Consider the following 23,841-nt stretch of genomic DNA (forward strand, 5'->3'; position numbering starts at 1 on the left):
TATTTATAGTATGGTGTCTATATTGTCTGAATTTAAAACTAGGGTGTATATTATGACAGTCCGATTTGACTTAAATGGAAACAGTGAAACAGAGTATTCAAAATCAAAACTGTTCCCCCAAATCTGACACTTGATAACTAACACAAAGTTTGTCTTCGTTTTTCTGTGCCCCTTAGTTTATTTTTTCAATGTAAACATCACATTTTGTACTTTATCAGTTTTCATAGTCTTCTTTAAATAGGCCAAACAGAAAAATGAAGAAAACCAAACAGTAGTTTTCCACACTTAGTGAATAATTTGAATATCATTTAAATTTCCATTATCAAATATTAAGAACCCTTAGTACATGTAGCCATTTAAAGTTAAGTATAATGAATCCTTATAATCTGAACCTTACATGCTAAAACATGTAATAATGTGTAACATCTTAAAACAATAAAATAAACAAGGAAACAAATAAGCTTCTTTAGAGTTGCTAGTTGGGATGGCAGTATATTTTGAGCAAAAATAAAGTTGCCATACTCCTGGCTTCCTGAATTCTTGGAGCTTATCATCAAAGTTGCATTATCCTTGTGTGAAATTATAGGGAGATAGCCTTCAGGAACAAAGGCTTTGAACCAAGGTAAAAATATATAATAAGCAATATGTCCCTAAGTGGTCTGAAGAATACATTGTTGAAGAGTGAAATCCTGGCCAAAAAAAAATATCCTCTACGTCTGGACTCATTATTCATGGTTTTGAATATTCAGGGTTCCCAGGTGCAACCTGTGCTTGGCAGTAATTCTCTGTTTTCCTGAGTCCCATGGTGTGCACAGCTTCTTGTAAAAGTAGGGAAGTACCAGTGAAGGTGATGCGTGCTAACAACCTTTTTTATTCCTTGTCAGACTTAAAAGGGTGAGAATTTGGAAGAGGTAGGAGCCTATGATGAGAGTCTTAATTAAATAAAATTATTCACTCCTACTAACACTTGGAAAGTCATCTAAAATAATAACTTCTTTTAGATTCCAAACTTAAAAGGTAACTTATACTTGGCAATTTTTTCATAGGTCCCCGAGAGCAGCCTGTGAGCCACTAACAACCAGTGGCTGAACCTGAGGAAGCTTTGAAGATTGGTCTAGAAGGCTGAAAACCACAACTGACCCCAATTCAGTTTCATTTCTTTTTTTCTTTTTTAATTGAAGTATAGTTGATTTACAATGTTGTGTTAGTTTCAGGTGTATGGCACAGTGATTCAGTTATATATATATATATAACTTCCCCCTTTGATAACCATAAGTTTGTTCTATGTCTGTGGATATATTTCTGTTTTGTAAATAAGTTCATTTGTATCTTTTTTTTATATTTCACATATAAGTGATAGCATATTTGTCTGTCTCTATCTGGCTTACTTCACTTAGTATGATAATCTCTAGGTCCATCCATGTTGCTGCAAATGACATTATTTCATTCTTTCTTTGGCTGAGTAGTACTCCGTTGTATATATATACCACATCTTTTTTATCCATTCATCTGTTGATGGACATTTAGGTTGCTTCCATATCTTGGCTATTATAAATAGTGCTGCAATGAACACTGGGGTGCATGTGTCTTTTCAAATTATAGTTTTCTCCAGCTATACGCCCAGAAGTGGGATTGCAGGATTATATGGTAACTCTATTTTTATTTCTTATATAGACTCTTAGTCCTGTCTCCCCACTGTACCCCATGTTGTGTTTCCAACTAATCCTACCTCTTCACCTTCTGAAAGATGTGTCTCCACAGCACTTCAAAGTGTAATGCAAAGAGAGGGAGAGAGAGTAGAATCCTAGTTTTGTCACTCACTGTGGGAAGATGGGTGGATGAGTAAGTTATTTAATTTCTCTGAGATGCAATTTTCTCATCTCTAGTATGAGATGATAACATCTATCTTTTAGGTTTTTGTTGTGAGAGTTTAATGTGGCAGACACAGAATAGGTACTCAATACATAACAAACATAATTATATATGCTTCACCTCCTCAACTATGTGGCAAAGACCTTATTCAAGGACTAGGATATTTTTAGCTCCAATTCAGACCTCTTCAGTTCTACCATGTTTATTTTAGTCCCCTAACCAAATGGACAGCAGCTGATTTTGCATGAAAATGAGTGATGGTGAACACAGAAGATTTTCTCCCCTTCATACCTGAGACGAGCTCTATTCAGAGGAACCACATCCCCATTGATCTAGCCTCATGGACATTCCACATATTCATGTCTGTCAGGCCTTTATCCATTGCCCTCCAAAGCAAGACTTTCTAAACCTGATGCTTTTTCCCTCTTACTCTTCCTTTTCCTGTTGGCTTCTCTCCCAAATATTTCCAATATGCTTATGAAATTTTCATTCTCTTTTAAGTAATCCTCTCTTAGTTGCTTTGCTTTGAACTTTATCTCTGCCACAAAGATACTGGTTCTTTTTTTGCCATGCTAAATCCAAGATGCAGTTATCAACCCTCGTCTTATCTGAATTCTCACTACTTCCACTGCTACCACTCTTGCACAAGGCAGCATCATTTTTTGCCCAAAATGATACAAGGGTCTATAAACCAGGTATCTCTGCTTCTGCCTTTACTTCCCTATCATGCATTCTCAACACAGCAGCCAGAGTGATCCTTGTAAATGAAAGTCAGGTCATGTCACATTGTTACTACTTCAGGGCAAGGACCAAGTTGCTTTATCTATGAATCTCTGATGTTAATCAGTGGAATTTAGCAGACACTCAACAAATATTTTGCTAAGCATTAAACTCTAAGAGAAGAAAGAGGAGGAAGACATATGTGAATCACTCGCCACATCCTCCCTTAACCTCTTGGATATTTGTAACAATGCCTTATTTCATTCTCAACTTCGCATCATTTTATTTGCTAAACAAAACCATCATCCAGAGAGGTAAGGCAAACTTATAAACTGAGACCCAGAGAGGTTAAAGGATTGTTTAAGGTCATAAGGACAGTCATATTGGAAGCTTGGCCTTGAACTCAACCTTGTCCCTCCAAAGAGCATGCTTTTCCTGTTATGTCATACTTTGCATAAAGGTTTGGGAGTCTCCAGGCTTGTCTATCCCAAGTTGTGATTCTACAATATATGTCATCTTTGGAAATATGTCCTATGAAGACCAAAATTTGAAATTACGGGAAACCAGGTAGAGTGGACACGGAAGCTTGGCAGCCAGCTTGGACCCTCCTAACAAAGAGCCCCTTTTCTGCATACCATCCTCAGAGTACACATCATTCAATATAGAACCTCGGAAATAGAAATTATTATTATATGCTTTCAAATCGTCTCAATCAAAAATTTTAAATCTGTGAATGAAAATGGTCTATTGTCTAGGAAATCGGATTTGGTTATTGGTTTTCATTATTATATTAGGTCTGTATACTCTGGAGAAAAATTGGCAGAAAGCATCTAACTTATTAAATATTCCAAAGAAATTTAATTTTTTGGTCTGAATTGATAATAGCAAGAATTGATGTTAAAATTCTAGAAGCTGTGTGTGTTAGATGAATCACAACGTGACAAGATCTGCGAGTAACATAAACTAATTTACTTTACCTTGTAAGTAGTCATTTTCCTTCAGACCAATGTTAACATTGGAAGAGGTTGTGGGTAGAGTGGAAAGGAGGATGGAGGTAGTGTTGATTGCATTATGGGCTTTGTAGAGAAGGGCTTATTAAGCAACAAAAATAATAGTGACAGCAGCAACAATAAAGCTCTGCCTTTCCAAAGTGTGCAGATTAAGATGATATGGAAATACATTTCTGAACAGCTTTACTCTTTCTAAATTGATAACTGTGGTCAAGTAGACGTTCATGATCCTTTGAAAGGGACCCTGTTATGTATCCACTTGGCAGTTTCAGTTTCTGCCACAAAAAATTGACCTTGATAGTTTATTGCCTCATGTAAGTTTATCCCATGGCTTGAACTAGACTGTGATAAGAAACTAGTTCCTGTTATGTCTTCATACCCATTCAAGCTCTCACATCTCTACATAATTCTAGGACTCTAAAAGATGCCCAGTAAAACCTTTTGAGAAATTTTCTTTACATTCTAAGAAGAGTGTCCTGTCCAGATTTGCGGGTTTCTAACCTCTGACAGTTGAACCTACACAAACAAAAGTATTTTTACAACACTGTTTCAAAAACTTTTTAAAGTGAAAGGCCTTCAGAATTTTTATTTGTGCCATTCCAGGTAGGCTAACAACAATTGCTATAGAATCACATTTTCTCTTTCCAGGGGTAGATCTAAATGACAGAGTACACAGTCTCACCAAGATCATTGTCAAAGACAACAGGGCTCCTCTGCTTAGTGTCAGGGAGTTTTGATTCCCTGGTACTTGACTAGACCACTGTGAACCTGGCCTATAGACAAAGGATCACTCATTAAACAAAACAAATGAACAAATCACAGACTCACACTTTGATGAAGCTACTCCTTTGGTATTCACATGAATACCTGAATACATGAATAGCTACAGCCATCAGTGGGACAAGACCTTTTTGTACAAGACTCTGCAACCTGTTAAAGGTTCCTCTATCGATCTGATCCCGTGGCCTGGCAACCTTGACCTACTCCATTCACTACATACCCTGAGAAGTATTCCTGTGGTGGGCAACAGGACCTGCAGAGGCCTATTTCACATATCCACAGCCAGAAGAACGTAAGAGTGCCTTGGGGAGAGTATTGTGTAAGCAATGGAAAAAAGCACTATTGTTAGCAGTTCTTCTGGAAGCATATTTTGCCCATGGAGATTTGGCATCCGTAATAATTAAGTGCAATAACTTTGTTTCTAAATACACACTGTAGTTTGAAAAAACATGATAATATTCAATTAAAAATGACTTTAAAAAGTATACTGAGATCCTTCAGCTGGCTAAGTATTCTATTTGAAGACAGAGAAATAAAACAATTGAAGCTTTAGAATTGGAAAGATCTGCGTTCATAGCTGAACTATGCAAATTACAAAAGTTGTGTGAACCTAAGAGAGTAGATTTATTTCTTCCTGAACATTATTATCATCATCTGTGAAGCATGTATAAGAACAACTACCTCATTAAAATGAGGTTTTGTTGGCAAATCACATAAAACACTGCATGTCACACTGTAAATATCCAATAACTGATACTATCCAATCCTTAATGTATGAGGCTACATTTAAAAGCTGTACAGATTTCAAAAGCTAACAGAATTATGCCAGAAATAAGAACGGTTACTGGAGGAAAGGAGAAGTCATAATGCAAAAAAGGAAAAGTCATTAATTTGTTTGGCTATACATACATTTTAAAACCATTCAGTATGTTTACTTAAGCTTTTCAGGTTTTGCCACTCTTATTTGGAATTCTGAAAAATGCTTCGGAGGTATCTTTCTAAAATTTCTTTTCACAGCTCAAGACCATTATATACATATAATGCAAATATATATGTCTATATATATATGTATATAGACACACATATGTGTGTCATATATATATATATGTTTTGGATTTTACCTACATATATACACATATATATGCCTATTTTGGATTTTAACTGAAATATCTGTCTCTTTTACTTGGAATTTCTGAAAAGGTTTACATTTATGGCATGTAATGTTGGAGACAGAGGTAGGTCTCAAGTCTTCTCCTGAGTATTATAGAGTGTGTATGTATATGTATTTAAATACACATATACTCATTTAAAAAATCTTCAAATGTGACATAATATAGTTTAGATGCAAGAAACCAAAATGGATTAAATGACCATTTCTTCCCTGGTTTTTAAAGAGACAGTTACTGGGGGTGTTTACCACCAAACTCATGAAGGCAGATGCATTTCAGCTTTGAGGGCCATAGAGGCTATTTTAACCCTGTTGCCTAAAGCAAAAATCAGGCTTTCATTCCCCTTGTTTTGACACTTGGTATAAATCACCAAGGCATTATATTCATGTTACAAAGCACATGCAACTATTTGTAGTAGGTGCTGGTAAGGGAAACCAGAATATTGTTTATATTAAATATTGTTTATATTAAATAACATACGTAAAGTGTTTATCTCAGTTGTTCTGCACAAGAAATATTCAATAAATGTTATAGTTGTTATATAGAAACTGCCTTTCCCTATGTTCATCTTAAAAGTTTAGTAGTTATGATTTAGATTTATTACTTGAAGTGATGTAGTATCTCAGTGGCTGCAATTACAAAAGACAGAGGAGAAATAAAGAGGAAAAGAGTTAGAAAACATCTTTGACCAAAATACATACATCTGTTATAACTGATCTTTCTCCCTGTCTATATATATTTGTGAAGTAGTACAGGTGAGGTAAGATCTTCATCTATTAATAACAACTTATTTCTATTTCCTTTTTACAATTAAAAAAGTTATCCTTTTACGGGAAGTATTTCTCTCCTTTGGAGCAGGAAAGGCATATCCATGAAAGCAGAGACAAAAGATCAAACTTATATTCATCCCCTTAAATATTGTTATTCTGGCATTTTGTTTTAAGTACAAATTTCTTAATAGCGTATACGAAAGAGAAGGTTGGCAGCAAAATTCGGATATACACATCCACTCTGATTCTCAGTTACTGAATCTCTAGAGTAGGAATATTAAAACTCTTCTGCTTACTTTTCAGAATGTTATTTGAAAATTAAATTAGACAACTTAAATTGCACATTTGCACGATTGTGACTCAATTTTCCCTCAAATAGAAAATGTTTGTTAATGATCTTACTACTTATAGAAAATATTTCTCTGTTGAACAGTCAGATTTCATAGAAGGTACATTTAGTCTTGTAAGATAGGCATTTATTTTGAAATGAGCTTACACATCCTTGCATTTTCTTTGACATATATGTGTATATATGAGGTGTAACAAAGTTTCTTTCTGAGTTTTAATTCTTCGATGTACTCATCTGATTAACTGTGTTTAACATGTGCCAGTCCTAGGGCCGGATGCTGGTGATTCAAAGGGGAAGAAGGTGTGACCTTACTCTTAAGGAGCTCACAGTCTAAAGTGGAGATGAACATGCAGAAACATACTTGTATTACAGCGAGGTGAGGCCATCTGGACCACGTGGACATAGAACTTTTGGGCACATAAAGATTGAGGCTCCTGATGCAACCACAGCAGGTGACAATGACAAAGCATTCTTTAAAGGGGTATCTTTTGGCCTGGGTTTTGCAATAGAGTTAAGAGTTCCACAGGTGGAATAAGGTCCAGGGTGATAAGGGCATCCTTACCAAAGGGAACAGAATGAACATACAATGCCAAAGAGGCCTGAAAATGGCACATCTTGTCATCTGTCTCATTGTTTTTAATTGATATATGTTGGAGTTAGAAAAGCTGAAGTGCTTTCACTAACAGGGGTATCTGAAACATCTACTACCAGATGTTTAACAAGTGAGTCATTATCGCAGTTCCTGTTGTGGTTGAATTTTTTGTTTTTAACCTCAAACCCCTAGACTGAAAAGTGTCACTTATATTCCCACGGGTCAACTCTTCAGTGATTGTTAAGAATTTTATCTTTCACTTGGACTCTCGCCCGAATTCTCCACTCCAGTCTTTGAGCCATACACCATGTTACCATTAGAGGTAGTGCTATAGCTTAGAGCTCTCACTTCTGAAAGACAGGTGATCCTGACATTGTCTCAAAACATTCAGGGACTCCTCATTGCCTACAAGATAAGTCTCACTGTGGGAGACAATATTCTTCACAAGCTGGCCCCAATAATTCTTCCCCACTTTCTTCCAAACTCATTTCATTCTACTCCCAACCCCTAAGCTTACGCCGTCATGAATGACTCATTGTTCTCCCATATTCTGTACCCCTGTCTAACGCATGGCTTTGTGCATGAAACAACACAGCCTGTTGAGATAAAGGTAACTTGTTATAGTTGGAGCCCTGGGTGGGAGGGAAGTGGGAGAAGAACATGGAGTTGTTGAGATAATAGATGTGGACTAGATGAATTGCAAGTGCTATACCAAGAAGAAGTCTTGATTCTATTCTTTTTAAAAAAATTTTATTGAAGTATAGTTAATTTACAATGTTGTGTTAATTTCTGCTGTACAGCAAAGTGATTGTTATATATACATTCTTTTTCATATTCTTTTCCATTATGCTTTATCACAGGATATTGAATGTAGTTCCCTGTGCTATACAGTAGGACCTAGTTGTTTATTGGTTCTATTCTTCATTGTCAGTACTTCTCAAACATTTTGTCTGTTCCAAAGTATTCCAAAGAGGAGAGAAGAATATCCTCCCACCATAGGCTTTTAGTGAATAGTCTGAAGTGGGCCATTGCAAGCGAAAAAATTTATTTGACATCTCCTTTCATATTTTTGCTTTCTACTGTGTACTCTACTGGTTTCAATACTAAAATCATATTTTAAATTTTTTGCCATCAAGTAAAATTGAATTTCCCAGAAGATGTTATCCTGAGGTGTTCAGTTCCCCTGGCACAGTGACAGGACTCCTGGGGGGATGTATATTCCAGATTGAGAAGCACACCTGGGGATGGGGGACCAATGGTGGGTTTGAAGAAGGTAGTGGTAGCAACAAACTTGTGGTTAAATGTTTCAAACTTAGAAAAGGAGTGTATTACCATCACTGGAATTTGGAAAGGTCACTCTGATGGTGGCTCGGGAGATGGACTGAAGGCTTGGGGATGGAAAAGGAAAAATGGACTGTTCTGGGTTCCAACTGGATGGCGATACAAACTATTGAAGCAAATTCCCAGTTTTGGGTTTTGGTATTTGAGTAGATATTATTATTTATTGCAATAGATACAAAAATAGAAGATATTCAATTTCACACATGAAAGTGTGAGATGAATTTGGGACATACAGTTGGAGACATTTGGTAGAACGGCTAAACATCAGGTTTGGAGACCAGGAGATAAGTTTGCTCATTTATATCTATCTATCTATCTATCTATCTATCTATCTATCTATCTATCATCTATCATCTATCTATCTATCTACCTGTCCTTTATCTATCATTTATCTATTTACAATTGGGAATCATAAGTCTATAAGTGGAAATCAAAGTTATGGGAACTTGGGAATTTGATGAAACTGCCCAATGAACTAATATAGGGTCAGAAGGAGAAAGTGTTTTATGGAAGGAAAAAAAAAAAGAGGGCCCTAAAGAAAGCAGAGCTAGTAAGGGAGAAGAAAGAAAGATCTATGAGGGAATGTTAACCCTATAAACAAATTTAGAGACCTTCTAACATATTTTCTTATTTTATAAATTAAGAAGACAAGGTTTACAAAGAAAAAAGGATTGTGCTAAGAACACTTCTGTTTTCTTATTCCTGGTTGAGTTTTCTTATCATATTTTAATGATCTCAATATATCAATAAAATCTGTAGTGTTTTATGAGTCTCCCATCTACCATGGCATATAGCAAAGTGTTTCACAGAGAGCAATTACTCAATACAGTTTTTTAAATAAATAAATTAATAACAAATTGCCTCTTGGAAATAAGAGTGGACAACAACTTTATTTTGGGAAGATCGGGTTAAAATGTAAGCTTAATAGTGGAATATTAAAAAAAGTCACAGCCATGTATCTTAAAGTATCAGTGGAAAAATAACTACCTAAGATCCGTTGCAAAGGGAATTTTCAGTAACTTTTCCCCAGACACTTCTACATAAAAGGTTTAGTTTTGGTCCCTGTTCACCTCCCTTGGGAACTTCTTTCCTTGCTCTTAGAGTTCTCGTTTTCAAATCCTCTCACGTCAGTGCCCCAATCCTCTTTCTTTGACACCACACCCAGGCCTGCCTTCTCCAAATGCCCACACTTCAACATCAGCGCTAGAACCCCAGTCATTGATGGCAGAAGAAACAGTCAGAGATTTCAGATCTGCTTCTGTTATAAGTGGATGATGCATCCTGCTTGAAGTGGACGACAACTCTGTAGTTTTCTAGAAGGGTCACCTGGTACCAGGGTTTGGCCCCATTCCGGTTGGGAGTTCCAGGATGGAGTAGAAATAACACGTTCTAATACTCAAGAGTGTTAGCAGGTGGGTGGACCCTCTGGTGGAGAGCCCGTTTTCTACATGACTTTTCTGTCTTCTGGCAAAGAGAAACGACTTTTCTGTCTTCTGGCAAAGAGAAGTGGAAGCATTTAGAATGCCGCCCAGGCTTATTCTTTAGGCATAAAAGGAAGTGGGCTGGATTCTTTTGCGATTGTTCTCCAAGTAATGATTAGGTTGAATAAGGCAGCATTTGCCTTTTTTAAAATACAGGGAACCACTCTCTCGGCTTCTGAGAAAACTGAAAGTGGCTGCTTGCCAGAGATTTGTGCAGCTTCCTGGCTTTGTGGGTGGAAAAAATAGCACAGACCAACGTGAGGGAAACATCAAGTCTTCCTCCCTCCAACATGTGCCCACGATGCCTCCCCAGAAACGCTGGACAGATGGTGAAGATCACCTTGGTGGCATTTTCTTCCGAAATTGGAGTCTAAGTGCAGGAAGCCTCCAAAGAAGGGGGTCTCAGCTGAGGCGTGCACGTCTCCATTTAGGAGTCAGAATGCTGGGGCTGAGATTTGCATCTGTGTGTGGCAAGTATGAGAAAGCACATCTGACACACTGCTAAGGAGGGTCAGAGGAGTTAATTACTTAGGGTAAAAAAATCAAAATGCTCAGAGGAATTAACTGGTATTCCGTGATTAATGTAAGAAAAGACTCTTAGTTGAAAAATATGATCTTCATATAGACATCAGTAGTTTGAATTCCATCAATAGCTATTGCTTTCTGTGAAAATTATCTTATTGTACTAATACTGAGTTTGGAGGCAGTAAGCTATGTTCTTTTGACCGGATTTCAAAGAAAAGAAATTGAGAGTGCAGAAAAGACAAAGCAGAGGAAATATCTTTGATATCTTGCTTATTACACAGCAGTAAAATGGATATCACAAATGCTCTTGGTGATAAAGATGGTTTAGACTGCTTTGAATTGAAAAGCCCATATAATATAAAATCGTTTCCTTGCTGTTACAGATTTTCTGGTGCACAAGGATGACATGGATTAAATAGGAACAGTTCACTGTGATGATAACACTTTGAAAAAAATATCAGAGACATATGAGCGATTTGAAGGGATCTTTGCTACCATTAATTGAATTTTTCTCTGTGATCAGTTTTCTGGCAAGTATCAAGAGGTACCAGTTTTGTTACCTAGGTGAAGAAGGGAGATGAAGTATCATAAGCATCCTACCTGATTTTTCTTATCTCCCAAACTGACCTCAAGTTTTAATTGCTCCCTACTTATTCTGGAACCCTCACTGATGTCTGTGGAGGCTGCAGAATGGGATTCCCAAGAATTTTTAAATTTATGGTGTACAATTGAACTCTGAGAATTCACCTATGAAAACAATGAATGAAAAATCAAAGTTATGTCAAGTTATTGTAGGCAGAATGGCTTTAGGTCTATGAGACTATTGAATGAATTGATGTTATTGAATGAATTGATGTTATTGTAGAGAGATATTTTCATTATTACAAAAGGAGGATCACAGAGGCCAACATTGACAAGGGTTCATCCAAACACTATGTCAAGGAGAGGGAGTGGGGATCACCTGATGATGAACTTCCAGTCCTATTGGCAAGGCTATTGGTATTGTGGCACTGGAGGCCCTGGGTACCTTAAACTAATGACAACATACACTCAATTAAGGTAATTGCTCTCCTTTTGATTATAAACTCACCAGCCAAACTTCTGCTTATGATTTGGCTTGCTATATAGCAGAGGAATAGTGGTTATACTAATTTCCATGTTGCAGACTTTGTAATAGACCTATTTGTAGTTGGATTCTGGATTTATACATCTGCTTACAAGTTTGAGTACTGTGAGTTTACACTGAGAGCTTATATTTGCTCTTGGTGACCTGAAAACATTAGGTTTTTGAGCCTGAGAGGCTGAGGGTAAACATGCTCTTGCTGTGAGGACAGGTTGCCTCCAAGTGTCAACTTGGAAAACAGGTTGCCACCGGCCTGTTTTCTTCTGATGACATTTGTGTGCAACACTGTTGGCCAGGAAAGACTATTCACACTTCTGTAGTAGCCATTTGAGTTTCTCTATTTATGGATTTAGCAAAGGTGGGGACACTGATTCGAAAAGTAGGCTTCATATGTCACTAGGGAGAACAAAGAGAGCTTAAGGAGAGTAGGAGAAATAGCCCCCGTCAATTAATACAGTTTCAGCCAATGATTAGTAATCTATGTATAAGCTAGGCTTAGTCTTGGGAAGCACTTGTGAAGTTATAGAACTTATCTCATTCAGTTTTATGTTCTGGCCAGTCATTTAGACACACGTCACCACAATTGTAAAAGTGCCCGCCATTAAGGGCTGACTTAAGGTCTTTGTCTCACAAGAGACCAGTCCCCTGGTTGTGTGTTTCTCTCCTGCCTTGAGCAAGCAGCTGGGAGGCAGCAGACACAGAGGAGGTGGAGGGTTGGGTCTCATTAGGGTTGGGCTTTTGCCAAGTGAGCATGCAAAGGGGACAAACCACAAAGGAACTGGAGGTGTGTGCTAAGGATGTTCATGATGACTGACCGTGGGTTTTAAGCTGGGGAAGGAGGGAAGGAAGAGGTGTGAGGGAGAGTGAAAAAAATGGTAGGATTAATGGACTGTCAGTTTCAGGTAGGCTGAAGGACTGATGGAATAGTGGTACTAGAGGATGAATTCGAAAGATGGGAAATGGTGGTGGGCAAGTGGTCTGTTTGAGAAAGTCCAGGCAAACGTGGGTCCAAAACAAAACCACTTCCTGAAATTTGCTATATGATGATGGAAGTTATTTAGTTTTTCTCTGTCTCAGGTTCTTATATTTTTAATTTCTAAAGTGGGAATAATAATACTAAAAAGCTACAAAGCTTAGGTGATGTAAAGGATGTAAATAACCTAGCACAGTGTATAGCAAATATTTGATACTTCAGTAAATGTCAACTCCTGCATTTCTACTACACAGTAAATGCTTTGAAAGGAGGGGCATTTCTTTCTCTCTCTTTCTGTCTGTCTGTCTGTCTCTGTCTCTCTCTCTCTCACACACACACACACACACACACACACACACACACACAAAACCCCACCCCAATACAATAAACGTTTGCTGAAAAGAAAACATTGAGCTGGGCCTGATGCATTGGGAGTAGGTGAGTCTGGACCATGGAGCTTCTCAGGGATTTCTCCCAACAGCTTGGGCCAGGGGTGGGTTTAGGTGGAGGTTAGAGTAGAGAAGGAGGAATTTGAACACAGTAAGTGAGAGTTGGAGAAAACAAGCTTTCTTACTTTAAAAATTTGGTTTTCATCAACCATAATTATAGTTGGAAAACATATGGAACTGAAAGTTCTGATAAGTTTTTTTCTTTAATACTAGATAGAAAATACTTAAATCTATTCCTCGCTGTTCTTTTGAGGAGTACTTGACTGGGAAAGGTTTTATGGGTTCCTTGGTTTTTTGGATGTGAATATCATAAAGAGGAGATTCTGAAATTATTTCTTGATTGGGTAGGTGGAGTCAGTAGATATTTTCTGGAAGTTCATCATTCTTGATTCATCACTGGGAGAGTCTCCCTGAGGCTGGGGGAGGGAGACAGGGTAGGTGTTCCACCCTGTGAGGTCAAGTTCTCTCTTTGGTAATCAGGCCAGTCAACGGCCTCCAAACTTTGTAATCACAATAGCCTTGCTGGAGCTACTGGATCTGGGGCTCGGCAATGAGACATATCTGAAACATATTAATGACATACGTTTGAGGTACTGAGGTAAGTTTGGAGGAAAGAGGGAGAGGTCATTACACCAAGGCAAAGCAAGAGATAGTCAGACCCAAAGGAATATGAAGCCAATAAACAAATGGATACACCCAACTTCCAGTTATAAAATAAATTAAGTCCTGGGGACATAATGTACAGCATGATGACTATAGTTAATAACACTGTATTGTATAATTGAAAGTCGCTAAGAGAGTAGATCTTTAAGGTTCTCATCACAAAAAGAGAAAACAATTGTAACTATGTATGATGATGGACGTTAACTAGACTTATAGTTGTGATCATTTTGCAATATATAGAAATATGAATCATTATGTTGTGTACCTGAAACTAATATAATGTTATAGATCAATTATATCTCAATAAAATAAATAAATAAGTGAATGCATCCATGGAGGAAACCGTGCTTTGAGAGAGAATGTTGACTAGAGTTTTAAAAACACAGCGCTCTGCGCCTGGAAAAAGGAGTAGATCTGTTTTCTTTGTGCTTTAGGTAGTAAGAAATTTTGGTGACAGAAATGTCAAACTATTCCAGAGAGATCTTAACATCATGCACAGAGATGTCTGCAAGGTTGTGAGCAGACGGCATGCAGACAAGAACCAGCAAGTGAAAGGAGGGAGGTACCCAGAAGGGAACCTTGGAGGACTTAACGAGGGAAGGGAAGCTGAGGAGGGGGGGATATAGAAAAAGCAAAAGGTTAGAACCATCAGAGACCACTAAAGGAAGTGCTGAAGAATGCCTTAGAGAAGAGGTGAGGGCAAAGCAGGCCAGAGCTGGCTTCCCGGTGAAGGAGATTAAGCCCTTTTCTGGGAGCAGGAACTCTGGAAATTTAATTACTGTGTTATGTCTTTCAGGCACTATTATGCCTAACACGCCAGGGACTGATGGTCTTATTCCATCAAACTTCAAAAAATGTCAAGGCTGCAATGAAAATGAACCCAGTATGGCGTAGTTTTATGTTTTTCTTCTAAACATGATGTGCGTTAGTCACCACACTGAAAAAGCAGTGAGAAGAAGATGTGCCAAAATGATAGAGAAAACATGTCAACATTCAAAGAATAATTAATGAAAAGTGTTGCTGTTTTAATACCACCAATGAAAGTCAGTCCCAGTCTTATCAGTTCTTCTCAACAGTACCCAGGATCTCCATCTACTAGATACAGCCACACCTGCTTCCTGTATGACCTTGCCCTAGGTACGAGTTTAATGAACGCTTCTTCACTATAGACCTGAGCCTGGTGACTGATATATCTAGGTAAATTACCCAGGTGTCCCAGTTCTCACTAAACTGAGGGCTTCCTTGCAATCTTCATCTTAGATTTTTTAATTTTTGCTTTTCTGTAGTGTGGGTTTTATTTTTTTATTTTTTAACATCTTTATTGCAGTATAATTGCTTTACAATGGTGTGTTAGTTTCTGCTTTATAACAAAGTGAATCAGCTATACATATACATATGTTTCCATATCTCTTCCCTCTTGCATCTCCCTCCCTCCCACCCTCCCTATCCCACCCCTCTAGGTGGTCACAAAGCACCGAGCTGATCTCCCTGTGCTATGCGGCTGCTTCCCACTAGCTATCTATTTTACGTTTGGTAGTGTGTATATGTCCATGTCACTCTCTCACTTTGTCACAGCTTACCCTTCCCCCTCCCCGTATCCTCAAGTCCATTCTCTAGTAGGTCTGTGTCTTTATTCCCGTCTTACCTGTAGGTACTTCATGACCTTTTTTTTTTCTTAGATTCCATATATATGTGTTAGCATACGGTATTTGTTTTTCCTCTTGCGTCTCCCTCCCACCCTCCCTATCCCACCCTCCCTATCCCACCCCTCTAGGTGGTCACAAAGCACCGAGCTGATCTCCCTGTGCTATGCAGCTACTTCCCACTAGATATCTATTTTACATTTGGTAGTGTATATATGTCCATGCCTGTAGTGTGGGTTTTTTTTTTTTTTTTTTTGGTACGCGGGCCTCTCACTGTTGTGGCCTCTCCTGCTGTGGAGCACAGGCTCCGGACGTGCAGGCTCAGCGGCCGTGGCTCATGGGCCCAGCCGCTCCGCGGCATGTGGGATCTTCCCAGACTGGGACACGAACCCATGTCCCCTGCATCAGCAGGCGGACTCTCAATCACTGCGCCACCAGGGAAGCCCTGTAGTGTGGGTTTTTACTATCCAGATATTCACTGTGACTGGGCCCCTGCCTGAAACCACAGTCTGCTTGGCGAAGTTCCCAATGCTTCTGCCTTCCCACCTCCTTCTCGTTGGGGATTAAAATTCTCCTGTCCTCTCCCATCTTCCTACTCTCCTCTGCCAAGTAAGAAAGGCCCAACTCCTGAATTGGCTGGCTGGTGTTCAGAATCAGGTTCCTGATTCCCCACCATGAGGAAGATATTGTCAAGAGAAACCACACACTGCAAACTTGAACTGAAGGGCCAGGTGGTATTATTCTTCGTGGCCCAGAGGATTCTGTTGACCTCCAGGTTCTATGACTTAAGACAGCTATGGACAGCTTCCAGACCCCACTTGCAAGTGGACAGGGGAAAGCTTCTAATTCTGCTAGGCTGAGTCAGTCCTTGGTGCCCAGATGGGTTCCGCTGACAACACACAAGGCAGGTGATCTTTGTGGGAGGGGGGATGGGGCTGGGATAGGCTGAAATTGACAGTTGGGGGTTCTGGTTCACACAGGCAGGGGCCCCTTTTCTCAAGCATCATGCAAGCTACACCATAACGTGCCATGTTTTGTGTGTGTTTATTTCCCTTTTGTTATCCCTTGTCAATAAATCATATTGAAAAATAGCATCGCTAATGCGGCTTACAGATATTAACCCAAACCTTCTTTACCCGTGGATGAGTCTTGTTAGGCTCCCGCCTCCAAAGAACCCTAGAGATGGGGCTGCCAGCAGGGTCAGCTGACTGCACCTGTTCGTTAGTTATGAGGACGTGGGCTGTTGCTCACAACTGCAGGCTCTGCCATAGAAAAGCTGTCAATCCCTCACCCCAGGCTTTGTTTCAGACACACCTCCTTTCCCCCCTGTTCTTAGACTCAACCAGGACACAATCATCACAGTAAAAGACTGACTGTGTCACTGTAACTCCCTGCTTCCATGACCTTCAGCATATAACTGTGCCCGGACTCCATTTGGAAAATGAGGTTAGCTACTCAAACTAATGGAACAAAACCTCTGAGATTCTACGAGATTTAACTATTACTTTCTACAGGCATTGGATTCAGTGGCGCTCAATCAAACTATTTATTATAACTAACCATGATTATATAGGGTAAATTCTTCCTTTGTAACCATCTTAATGAAATCAGAAATATTTAACTGCAACTATCAGCTCTGTTTTCTCCTTCTCACCACCCTCTCCCTCCCTCGTTTCTTCTTTCCCTTCTTCCTTTCTTTATTTCTAACTTTGAAATAAAGAAGTTAGTTAGAAGTTTGAGTCATCCACCTCCTTGCTAGGATAGATCATTCCGGCATAGAATTAGAAATCTCTAGTCTAAATTATTCCTATTCATAATTTTTGTTTTTAAAACTCTTTGGATCCAAATACTTACATCACTTATATGTGGAATCTAAAGAATGAAACAAACTAGTGAAGATTACAAAAAAAGAAGCAGACTCACAGTTATAAAGAACAAACCAGTGGTTACCAGTGGGAAAAGGGAAGGGGGGAGGCGTAATCTAGGGGTAACAGATGAAGAGGTACAAACTATTAGGTATAAAATAAGCTACATGGATATATTGTATAACACAGGGAATATAGCTACTATTTTATAATAACTATAAATGGAGTAACACCTTTAAAACTGTGACTCACTACATTGTACACTTATAACTTACATAATATTGTACATCAACCGTACTTCAATTAAAAAAACTCTTGGGATCTATCTATCATCTCTCTATGTATCATCATCTCTCTAGAGAAATATCTATGTTTTTAGAGTGTGATTAGAGATTAACATTTGTAATTAGATATCTTTTCTAAATAACATTAATCTAAAACAACATTCAAAAAGCACAGTCTTATATTACCTTCCCGGAGTCATCTGAGATGCTAGCTAAAAGTACAGGAATCTGTATTTGCGCTGAGAATCAGTATTACTGACAAGACTGCTCCCCTGGTCCCTATCAATCTTAAGCACATTATATTTCCGGAACCCTGCAGATGAAGAGTTTGTAAACCGCAGCACATCACGCAGGGGAAAGGACAATTTTGAAGTGGGAGTGAAGTGGTAGGGAGGTGTAAACATGTGTCTGGGAGACACCTCAAATCCCTTGTGGATATTAAAATTATGAGTGAATAAAGATGGAAGGATATAAATAAGTGAATATGTAAAAACTATCTTTAAGTAGCTACGTATCAGTTTATTTATTCTTCCTCTTAATAGGAATCGAATGCTTTATCCTATCCATTCTTCAAAGAGATTAAATCTCTTTCCCATTAAAACTTGCCAGCCTCTTAGAGCCCACAGAGCTGTCTGCCTTCTAGAATAATAATGCTTTTTTGAATTTACCAGTATTTCTCAATGTTCCATAGAAAACAAATTCTTCAACTATCCCTGCCATCATAGAAAAAGACTGACATGTTTGTGAAAGTCCAGCATACATAAATTAGGGAAATAGTATGATTTATATATTCACTATTTAAGCTCCATAGCTTATTATAGATTATGATGAACCTTGCACTAATAAACTTTTTGCCTTTTTAAAATCAGGGTTTCTGAAACTTATTTGACCAAAGAGCCTTTTTCAAAAGCATAACATGTATCAACACTTCTCTCTCTCTTTTGTTTATATATTTTATGTTTGCTAATTAATCATTTGGAGGCTTGAACTATCACTTACATTAATTATTGTTCATCCTTTTATGCACTTGTAACTAAATTATCTCCGATCAGTATATGTATGTGTCATGTATGATTGTGTGTTTGGTGTATTTTATTGAGTGAATTGTCCTTTTCACGCCTGTTAATATCGCTATTGCCAAGTGCAAGCAGAGTTGTTTTGATGGGAGTGGATTTTGCTGGTGCCCGTTAGTTAGGCTGAGGCAGGTTCTGAGACAGAAAATGAAAACTGAGATGTCAGGCTTTAGGTAAATAGAGAGGGAACTCCATTCACTCTGGGTCTTGCTAACTTTTATGGGTTTTAAATGATCATTATTATTTTGATGATGATAATACTTGCCACGTACTGTGCACTTAAGCTGGGCAGTGTGCTAAGTACTTGTTATCTCTTCTAATTCCAAAAACAACCCGATGAAGAAGGTATTCTTCATGCTTTGTCCAAAAGATAATACATATCTACTGGTTTAAATCTATGCAGGTACGGTAGCCAAACTGGGATTTGAACTCATCTATCTGACCTCAATGCTCATAATCATGATCATTCCGTTCATTGTCTGCTGATTCTAAAAGGCCTTGAGGGTGCTCCCAAGGAGGTAAAGTTTGAAAGTGGCCCCTTCCAGATGAAGAGAGAGTAAGAGTAGCAGGGAGGAAACCCCCAAGCTGAAGGTAAATACATATACATTCCCGGGCACATGATCTTGTGCCATGGTGTGTGCGTGTGTGTGTTTATTTTGTCTTTTGTTGTCCCTTAACTGCTACTTAACCACATTCAAATATGCAGGCTTTACTTCAGTTATTCTATGAGTAATTAAAGAAAAGATAAGACAGCCATAACTGGGCCATCGAGCTAAATGGAGAACAGTTTCTCCACTCAGAGTGCAGCAACTGGCTTGGTAGCCAGAGAAGAACATCAGGGGAGAAGACTGGTGCCGGCAAGAGTTGGCTGCTTTCGCGTCTATCAAGATGCTCTTGCTAACATCTAGAACTTATTTTTAGAAATTTAGCATTTTAAAAACACGTCTTCTTTAACAAATATCTAGTAAACTACTTTAAGGAAGGGACACTTTTATTATCCCTGTAAAGGACCTATAATGCTTAGCACGGTAACTCATTCCAAGTAGGTGCTCAATAAATACTGTTTAATAAGTGAGAACGAACCTTTCTCCAAGTTTACAAGGGAGGGTGTTTGGGCACCAAGAAAAAAACTTTCCTCGGTACCTTGAGTGTTCTAGAGCGTACGTTTCAGATTAATAACGAGATATCACATCATTGTTTTTGAAGTATATTCATTTGCTTAAGGTATAGAGACTAGTTGAGTTTTTAATTGCTCATCAGTTGTTTGACGTTTAGCTTTTATGTTGTATCATTTAGCAGCAGCCTCTACTCATCAGAACTGCATTTGGCCTTCAATTGCATGATGTTGTGAGACCCCAGATGGATATAATTTCAGGAAGGTGTTCGATCAAATTATTATTGACCAGAGAAGAACATCCACAGAGCAATTATTTGTAGCTTCTATTATATCGAATGGTTTCTATTTAATTAAAATTGTGTCCCTAGTTTAGAAATTATTTTCTAAGAAATATTTTCTTTAATGCCATTTGCAGCAACATGGGTGGACTTAGAGATTATCATGCTAAGTGAAGTAAGTTAGAAAGAGAAAGACAAATACCATATGATATCACTTATATGTGGAATCTAAAATATGACACAAATGAATTTATCTACAAAACAGAAACAGACTCCCAGACATAGAGAACAGACTTGTGGTTGCCAAGGAGGAGGGGGAGAGGGGAGGGAAGGACTGGGAGTTTGGGATAAGCAGATGCAAACCAGTATATGTAGAATGAATAAACAACAAGGTCCTATTGTATAGCAGAGGGAAATATATTCAATATCTTGTGATAAACCATAATGGAAAAGAATATGAAAAAGAGTGTACATATATATATGTATAACTGAATCACTTTGATGTACAGCAGAAATAATGCAACATTGTAAGTTAACTACACTTCAATAAAATAAATTAAAAAAAACAAAAGCACTATGCAAAAAAAAAAAAGAAAAAGAAATAATTTCTTGCTAAATAAGATGGTTAGATATACAGGAAAAGTAACTCTATCCAGTGACTGCTGCTGTATATTGAGGAGAAACATGTATTTCCATAAAGTTCAAACAAAGTTTTTTCTTAGTTCCAATCTAATGTCAGTATCTACTGAGAAGTTACCAAGTTCTTATCAAGAAGTCAAGAATGAACAGCTTCAAGTTTAAGGTACACTTGGCTTAAGTCTCTGATGATGACTAAGACTGGAATCAGCCTGGCCCAGTGACTAAAAACAAGAAGAAGCGTAGACAAAACAAAACAAAACAAACGCCAAACACATGACTTAAAAAGATGCCTGAACTCTAGTCCCAGGTTTGCCACTGCCTTGCTTCATGGTTCTGGGTCCTGGACATCACAAATCAAGAGGCTGAAACTTGCCCTTCTGACCTTTATGTGATGATGAAAAGTTGAGGACCGATGTGGATCTGGGTGAGACTGTATTAAAGGTCAGTGCAGTAGAATAATCCTATTGAAAGAATCAGCAAGGGTCATTCAACCCAACGGGTAGATCACAGTGGGTGGGATCATGAGGGCTTTAGCCTCCCAGGAGTTAGCGGAGTAGAGCTGGCACTTCTGCTCACTGGTGGGGGTGGAGGGTGGGGAGGTGGGTTGAGCAGTGTTAAGCTTCTCTTTTACCAGTGGAAGATTTTGAGGAGCGCTTTTCCCCAAGATTTTCCTAACTGTTGCCATACTGTTTTGGAAATGGCCCAGGATTTGCAGAGAGACTCACTATCATCCAGCAGTCTCAATTTTAATCACACTTTAAATTTTATATTACACATGAGAAGGCAGAATGAGGATTAAAACTGGTGTCAGTGTCACTGGAGACATATTTTTATACATTAATTGGTGATTACTCTTCACTTTTTTGACCATAGCACTTGTTGTTTCATGATCCTTTCTCTATTCAAGCCACTGATCCATGGGACATCGAACAACAGAGAAAAAAAGAGTGAAAAGTTTGGCTTTTGGGATCTTCAAAAGTTAAGTTCAAAATATAAGGCAAAATTTGATAGAAGTTTTAATCACTCAGGGTTAGTTTTCCCAATTAGAGAGTCTAGATTGGAGGAGGTGTGTGGCCCGGGGGAGGTGAGAGCAGTAGAGCTTGGATTGTTCCCTAGAAACCCTCCTGCCTGTGTTCTTTGGACAGAGGCCTGGGATCTGGAAGAGGCTGGAAACCTGAGACAGAGCAGAGCCTGGTGCCACCTTCCCCGAGGAGGGCTTGGGAAACAGCATGGCTCGGGAGCCCAAGACATGTCATGAGTGGTGTCCAGGCAGGTGGACCTGCATCAGCTCCCCAGGGTCCACACTCCCCAGCTGGTGCGAGGAAAGCAGGCCACTTTCCCTTGATGCCCAGAGTGATGCAGACGTGCACAGAAAGCCAGCCGGCCTCGTGTAGGCTGATGTGAGCAGGAAAATGTGTGGACCAATAACCAAGATCCAAATCTCACCGGCCACTCACTTTCAGTGATGCTCCGGTACTTTGTCAGACCCCATCCCCCATTGCCCGTACAAACTTGGATGCAACCCTGGCAGAAGGTCATAATTGGATGGAAATTAAGTTTTGTCACCTGGAAGACTGTGAGCTTCATATGGAACGCAATTTTGCTTACAGATTAATAAAAATGTACTTATATGTCTGATTTTGTGGACCCAAATCAGTTTCCACAGGGCGACTGTATTAACATCCATCACACTCCAGTGGCATTGGGTCTTTGTTGCTGTGCGTGGGCTTTCTCTAGTTGTGGTGAGCGGGGGCTACTCTTTGTTGTGGTGCACGGGCTTCTCATTGCGGTGGCTTCTCTTGTTGTGGAGCATGGGCTCTAGGCGCATAGGCATCAGTAGTTTGGCTCGCGGGCTCTAGAGTGCAGGCTCAGTAGTTGTGGCACATGGGTTTAGTTGCTCCGCAGCATGTGGGATCTTTCCAGACCAGGGATCAAATCCGTGTCCCCTGCATTAGCAGGCAGATTCTTAACCACTGTGCCACCAGGGAAGTCCCTGTTGCCTTTTTCTAGGTCTGTTCAGCTCGATCCCATCTTTCCCTTTTTGATTTTCATTTCTGAATTCTGGTCAGTGGTGTTTTGAGAAGTAACTAACAGCTACTCTCTGTCTTAGTTGAACAGTCTGGTTTGTATTAAATAACACAGGTCACTTAGAGATATACCTTATCATTACCTGAGGGTACTGAACTGCTTCTTTTACTCATTAACTTCTATTATCTTTCAATTCAGGGGGAAAAAATCATATGCGGCAAAAGGACAAGTATTAGAATTTTATGAATCGTCATTTTTGTGTCTAAAATCTACTCTTTTATGAGCACTGAGAGCAACTGCCCTCAAACAGTTTGTCTAGTCTGTTACCCTATATATGCTAAAACAACAGTTTCCTATTATTTTTGAAGGTTCCCCCCTGGCCACACCCCCAAATGGCAGACAGCTGTGGGCTGCTCGCACTTGACAGAGAAACTAGATCTTATTCACAGGCCTCCACTCACCGACCGCGTGACTTTGCCGAAGACATTTCTCTTCCCTGCACCTCAGTTGCCTTACCTGTAAAATGAGTGCTCCAAGTAAGTGTCTTTTAGGTCTTTATTAATGCAGAGATGTCCTGGTTCCATGGGCGCTCATTCTCTGTGGGGTGGTAACCAAAACAACCTGAGATCAGTAACCGGGACAGAATTAGGTAAAGCGCTAAACAATATACTTTTGTAAATTTGTGTAAATTAAGGATCACGTCTCTTTGTCACTGTTAGCATTGGTGATCCCCAACTCTACATTTAGTGGATAAACAGTGCGATTTAGAAGATCTTTGTTACTAGGAGAGAATGGAGTTGTCTGTAGGTTATGGGGATGGGCGACTAATTCATAGGTTAGATACCCCATAAGGGATTATCCCTTTATCACCATGTTCAAACACTTCTTCTTCCTCAGCCTCCTCAGTAACTGACAGCTCACTATGGGTTCTCCCAGAAGCAGGCCATGAGATGAGGATTTGGTACAAGCAGCTTATTTGCATGGGATCCCAGGAAGACTGTAGGAGAGTGGGGAAGTAACACAGAGGAGAAAGCTACCAGAAGGTACTCAGTGTTCCCTTCTGCTGGCAGTCTGGAAGACTGAGGAGAACCTGCCCT

The 23,841-nt window shown here is 39.1% G+C and overlaps 1 protein-coding gene across 1 annotated transcript in view; it reads right to left on the bottom strand.

Annotated features, from left to right (window-relative positions):
* Positions 1 to 23,313, bottom strand: part of KLF12 (KLF transcription factor 12) — a 580,319-nt gene extending 557,006 nt beyond the window's left edge. Inside the window, exon 1 of the mRNA XM_060287905.1 lies at positions 23,261 to 23,313. The gene's annotated coding sequence lies outside the window, so the exon portion shown is untranslated. The remainder of the gene's footprint in view (positions 1 to 23,260) is intronic.
* Between the last annotated feature and the right edge of the window lie 528 nt (positions 23,314 to 23,841).

Source organism: Globicephala melas, chromosome 18 (assembly GCF_963455315.2).
Source record: "Globicephala melas chromosome 18, mGloMel1.2, whole genome shotgun sequence".
NCBI lineage: Eukaryota > Metazoa > Chordata > Mammalia > Artiodactyla > Delphinidae > Globicephala > Globicephala melas.